We start from the raw sequence: 6,650 nt of genomic DNA, 5'->3' as shown, positions 1-6,650 counted from the left end.
CAAAAGGGAGAGAGAGAAAGAAAGGAAAGAAGCAATAGAATTTAGACTTATATACCGCTTCACAGTGCTTTTACAGCCCTCTCTAAGTGGTTTACAGAGTCAGCATTTTGCCCCCAACAATCTGGGTCCTCATTTTACCTACCTCGGAACGAGGGAAGGCTGACTCCAACCTTGAGCCTGGTGGGATTCGAACTGCCAAATTGCAGGCAGTCAGCAGTCAGCAGAAGGAGCCTGCAGTACAGCACTCTGACCACTGCACCACCACAGCTCTCATAATACAGGTGGTTCTCAACTTACAGCCACAATGGAGTCCAGAATTTCCGCTGCTAAGTGAAACTGCTGTTAAGTGAATTTTGCCTTGTTTAATGACCTTCCTTGCCCCCGTTGTTAAGGGAATCCTTGCAGGTGTTGAATTAACAGCATGATTGTTAAGTGAATCTGGCTTCCTTGTTGACTTTGCTGGCCAGAAGTTCGTAAAAGGAGATCCCAGGACTCTGGGACACTGCAACCAGTACATGCCAGTTGCCAAGCTTCTGAATTTTGATCATGTGACTGTGGGGATGCTGCAAGGGGTTGTAAGTGTGAGAAATGGTCACAAGTCACTTTTTTCAATGCCTTTGTAACTTTGAATGATCACTGAATGAATGCTGGCCCCTCCAGCAGCTGAATCAAATGAGGAGGAGACATCGGAGTCAGGGCCAGCATCAAGGCAACCTGACAGCTCCAAGTGGGAAGAGAGAATGGGGCTGGGGGAGGGAGAGGGAGTGGGAGAGAGAGGGGGGAGAGACTGGGCCGTCTGTCAGCCCTCAGGTGGAGAGTCAACAGCCTTCAGGTCTGGAGGTGGCTGATAAGGAAGAGGAGGAACAGCTGAGTCCAGTGCCTGATGCAGAGATACACAGAAGGCAGAGGAGAGGAGAGCAGTGGAAATCAATGGGCCGGCCCTTGGGACAGGAGCTCCGAGGGGAAATGGAACTGAGAGAGAGAGAGAGATATGGAGCCTGGGCCGTCCGTTAGCCCTCAGATGGAGAGTCAACAGCCCCCAGGTCTGGAGGTGGCTGATGAGGAACAGGAGGAACAGCTGGGTCCAGTGTTTGACAGGCAGATGCGCAGAAGACAGAGGAAAGAAGAGCAGTGGAAATCTATGCGCCGGTCCTTGGGTTGGAAGATTTTTTTCTCTCCCCCACAAAGAATCCCACCTATTTTAGTTGTCTATCACTACACCTTCTCAAACTCTGCAGCCTTCTTTTTTGGGGGGAGGGGGGAGAAGATGGATTAGCCAGAAGGTCTGACTGTTTTTTCCCTACAGAATCCCCAGATGTCTCCGTTCATCAAGAGCCATCCTGATTGGTGGCCTCAGGTCCTCCACGTCTCCCAGAGGACTGGATTGTCATCCTAGGGAAGGCACTTTAGCTGAAGCTCAAAGAAAGGAGGCCACGTGGCCTGGCCTGGCCTCATCAGTCAGGGGACCAAGTTGTATTTATGGATCCGTATCACGACACACACCAGGGAGTGAGACTTTAATTTACTAAAAGCTTTGAGTTCTACTGGGCTTACCACACTATCACAGCAGACAATTACGTGTCGACTCCACTGGGACTAAGGATCATCACACTTCCATCTGATGCAGCTCATTTCTTCCTCCACTTGCTGTTCTGGTGAGGAAGCCAGGAAAAGAGTCGAGGGACACAAAACTCTTCCTCATCAGGCATCTTTTGGATCCCACGAGTTTCACCTGGCTCTTTTGCCAGATCCAGGCTGAATTCCCTCATCTCTGGAAAGCCATAATTTCTCTCTCTCTCTCTCTCTCTCTCTCTCTCTCTCTCCTCCTTCCGTAAATTCATTCAGGAACTTATCAGCGATGGTGGCCAGCTTTTTCGAAAAGAAAATGCTAGAAGTGGCATTGGGCACAAGGAAGGGTTCAAGAATGAATGTGTTGATCAATCTATTGCAAAACCCGATTACATTATCGGGGGGGAAAAACCCCAGCAATTGTTAAACATCCTAGACTTACAACAATTCATTTAGTGACCAAAGTTCAAATGGCACTGAAAAAAGTGATTCAGGACTGCTTTTTTTTTAAAAAAAAGAAATGGCTAGCTTATATTATTTTGCAAAAGTAAAAAAGTTGAAGTTCGATGTTCATGCTTTATTCTACGGCAACAGAGAGAGAATTGGAACTCAATCCTTTCTTCTCTCTCTTCTTCCTCCCCTCCTCACTTTTCTTTCCCCTTTTTCCTCCCCATTATTTGCTATTATTTGCTTTCAAATCTCTGTACTTTATTTTCATAATCTACTAATTTTTTTAAAGGATTGCTTTTTGTAACCTTTGCAGAATTCCCATGATCATGTGATCAAATTTCGGATGCTTGGCAACTGGCTTGTACTTATGACTGTTGCTGGGTCCCAAGGTCATGTAATTCCCCCTAACCCCCCTTCTGACAAGCAAAGTCAACGGAAAAGCCAGATTCACTTAACAACCAGTTTACTAACTTATAACTGCAGTGGTTCACTTAACAATGTTGGCAAGAAAAGGTCGAGAAATGGGCCTACTTAACAAATGTCTCCATTTGACACCAGACATTTTGGGCTCGGTTGTAGTGGTTAAGTCAAGAAATACCTGTTGTTTTTTTTAACGCAAGCTCTATTTGTCTTTGCTTTTCCATAAAAATAATTTTCAGAACCCAGCAATTCCACATCAGCAGAAAAATCTAAAGCTCTGGCCATTTTTGGGCTGGAGACCGAATCCTTCTTTTACGCACACGGTGCAAAAAAAAAAGAGGAAAAAAACCCCTTGGCATCCCTTTTAATCTTCTCCCTTAATTATCCACCCTCCGAGCCTCATCTGTGTCTCAAATAGCTCAAACAAGCCCACCTAAGTGCCGTTTGGCCATTATCGTGGAGGAAGGACAGGACAATCGTGGATGAAGGATAGCCTTGTTGAGCACAGGTGTTAGGAAGCAGGCACAGATGTTAAGACACTTTTCAATTAAAACATCCTAAATTAAAAGGAGGGTGGGAAGGGAAGAGACAATCAGACAAGCTTCAACAACTTGCTGAACACAAAAGGCACCCAAGATGGTTAGGAGGAGAGCAGTTGGGTGGTTGGGGAAATTGTGGTAGAAAAAAATTGCGGAACGGTTGTATAAACAGAGGCATAGAATCCAAATCACCTGATGTATTAGTACTGCTTTTTGAATCCTTAGTAAGGCCCACGCCTGGAATACGGTATCCAATGTTGGTCACCACATTACAAAAAAAAAGATGTTGAAACTTCAGGAAAAGTGCAGAGAAGAGCAACTAAGGGGGTTAAAGGCCTGGAGATTAAAAGATATGAAGAACGGTTGCAAGATTTGGGTTTGGCTAATCTAGAGACAAGAAGGACTAGGGGGGAACTGATAGCTGTGTTCCAGTATTTGTGGGGATGCCACAAAGAGGAAGAGGTCAACTTATTTTCCAAACCACCAGAAGGGAAGTCAAGGAGCAAAGGATGGAAACTAATCAAGGAGAGAAGCAACCTGGAATTAAGGAGACACTTCTTAACAGTAAGACAATTAACCAGCTTGTCTCCGGAGATTGTGGATGCTCCGTTATTGAAGGCTTTTAAGAACAAACTGGACAGCCACTTTGTCTCAATTGGTGTAAGGTCTCCTGCTTGGGCAGGGGGTGGGACTAGAGGACCTCCAAGGACCCTTCCAGCTCTATTCTTATTGAATTCTGGGAATTGAAGACCACACATCTTAAAGGTCCCAAGGCTGAGAACATTGGTCTAAAGTATACCCAGACCGGAGAATTTAGACTAAACCCTTGTCCCAACGTAAAAGATCTTTAAAAAGCTGGGGAAATTGGCAAATTGCTACCCAGCATTAAATCCTCAGTTAGGCCAAAAGTTTTTTTTTCTTTTTTTAAACAAAAATTATATTGTATGGGGCGGGGGTGGGGGGGAGAAGTTAAGATTCCTGGTTAATGGGTTGATAAATTGTAAATCAGTTCCCAAGTCGAATCCTGGGCCTTGAGGACAAATGTGTTGGGGTAGAGGATAGGCACTTAGCCAATGAAAATCTTTGACATTTTTTTTAAAGTTTAATCAAGTGCAACTTTATGTTTCTCAATTCAAACCTTAATGGACCGAATAACTCGAAATGTGTTAAAGCGCTTCTCGTATTTGGATGATGATGCATCCCTCCCTCACCCCAAGGCGTATCCATTGCACTTCTAGGGTTTTAATATACCTCCAGCTAGGGGTCTGATCCCGTGGGATCACAGAGGACTAGTATGTTGCCACTTAGTTTCTGCAGCCTCTTCTCACCTTCTGCTAGAACTCAAAAGAAGCAGGAGCGACATTAGTCTCCAGAGTTTATTCCCCTTCCCAGGGGCATCAGAAAGAGGGCTGAGAAGTTATCTAAAGACACCTCCCATCCTGGACATAATTTATTTCAACTCCCCCCCGCCGCTCCCAGGATGCTGCTATAGGGCATTGCGTGCCCAAACAATTCGACAAAAATGTTTTTTTTTCTCCTTGTGCTGAATCCCTAATTCCCACATTGTACTTTGCTGAATCCCTAATTCCCACATTGTTTTACGTCTAAGGATATTTACCCATGTTACGGCTGCGTGACTATTATCCTTCTCATCTTCCCTACTACCTTCTCATGTTGGTATCTTATAATTATATCCCTTTGTTCTTTGTATGTACACTGAGAGCTTAGGCACTGCAGGCAATGTCCCTGCGTGTCCAATCACACTTGGCCAATAAAGAATTCTCTTCCCTTCCCTTCCCTTCCCTTCCCTTCCCTTCCCTTCCTTTCCCTCCCTTCCCTCTTCCTTCTTCTCTTCCCTCCCTTCCCTTCCATATTTTATTCTGCATTCTATTCTGTTTTGTATTTCATTCCGCGTTCTGTTGAGTAGAGATGTAAATTAAAAGAGCCGCAGGAGAAAGAAGGCCTTGGCTCTTCTATAGTGGGGGCTGCCTTCTCCACTCATCCCACTTCAAGATCTCTCTGGATTTCACCACCCATTTTCTAGGGAGGACTAATGTGGTTGGTGGCCATCCTAGCTCGAAGGACTGATGGTTGGAGGGCTCAACTCACACTTATTTTTGCCGCTCTTTCAGGGAGGACGCCTTTAGCTTGTGCAGCGTTTCACTTGTTTCCAGCCTTGAGTTTGTGCCCAGCCGTGTTGTGGAAGGAAAGGAGCTGACGTTGGCCCATGTTCCATCAGACGCGATTCTGCTGAGTCAGGCCAGCTAGGAACTTGGCCTGCTGATGGAACTGCGGTTTGCTGGCTTGCCGAGAGGGTGCCAAGTTTTTATAGATCAATGCAAAGTGAGGACAGGACAGTTTTGAATAAGGGATGGCTTCTGGACCCCGACTGTAATTATGATCCCTGCGTGGCAAGGCCAGATTAGCCATTATGTTAAGTAGACTGTCTCAGCAACATCCAACGATGCATCTGCTCATTCCGCCACGTCTCTTTCCTGCAAGCTATCTGCTTTTCCTGGTGGCCAAACGTTAATCGGCAGGGGTGGGATTCAAATGTTTAAACAACCAATTCTGTGGGCGTGGCTAGGTGGGCGTGGCTAGGTGGGCATAGCCATGTGACTGGGTGGGCATGGCTCCTTTTTTGGGCTGCAACCCCCCCCCCTGTTTTGGGGGCCATCTGGGCCTCAGAGAAACCTCCGGGGGGCCGTTTTTGCTCCCGGAAGGCTTCTCTGGGGCCCAGGAAGGCAAAAAATGGAGGGGGGCAGGGGGGTGCTGCACCCACCCCTCCATTTTTGCCTTCCTGGGCCTCAGAGAAATCTCCTGGGTCAAGCAATAAGGAAGCAAGGGGAATCCCGGCACAGCTGATTGTAGGAACAGCTGATCGTTGGGAGCGGGGAAAAGGAAAATACCGTAAGGAGCGACCGGGCTGGGAAGAACGCAGTCAGCGATGTCAGGCATGCATGCAATGTTGCACCTGTGCAATAAGGACTGACTGGGCAGGGAGGGGAGGGGTGGGTGGAGTGGGGCGGGGCCAGCCAGGGACATGATTTGACGTTTTCCCCGAAATGTGCAGAATCATAACAACTGGTTCTATAGAACCGGTCTGAACCTGTTGAATCTCACCCCCTCTTAATGGGTGATGAGACTCTGGAACGAGTGCAGAGAAGAGCAACCAAGATGATGAGGGGGCTGGAGGCTCAAACATACGACGATCGGTTGCAGGAACTGGGCCTGACTACTCTAGGGAAGAGGAGCAGGGGAGACAGGTTTCGTTACCAAACTAGGTAAACTTCTTCAGCGGGGTGGGTGACCTGAATTCAATGGGTTGAATTCCACACCTCACAACAAACCAGTCAGAAGTCATAAAGTCACAAGACCAGAATCAGCCTGGTGATTCAACCAGTCACTCAGGATCTATGCAAATGAACAAGACACGTCACCCAAAAAACCCCACTGAAGAGGTTATCTAGTTTGGTAACGAAATATCCAGGAGCCAAACAGCCAGCTCAGAGAACGGACTGCTGTCCAAACCCCCCATTTGCATGTCGTTCAAACACAACATTGCTTTGCCTGAGCCTCGGTGGCGCAGTGGTCAGAGTACAGTACTGCGGGCTACTTCTTCTGCCTGCCGGCTGACTGCCATTTGTCAGATCAAATCCCACCAGGCTCCAG

The sequence above is a fragment of the Notechis scutatus genome, chromosome 12 (genome assembly GCF_049901735.1).
Source record: "Notechis scutatus isolate UNSWTSFEM ecotype Mainland chromosome 12, rNotScu1.2, whole genome shotgun sequence".
NCBI lineage: Eukaryota > Metazoa > Chordata > Lepidosauria > Squamata > Elapidae > Notechis > Notechis scutatus.
The sequence above is the reverse complement of the archived record's forward strand: the minus strand, read 5'-3'. Positions refer to the sequence as shown.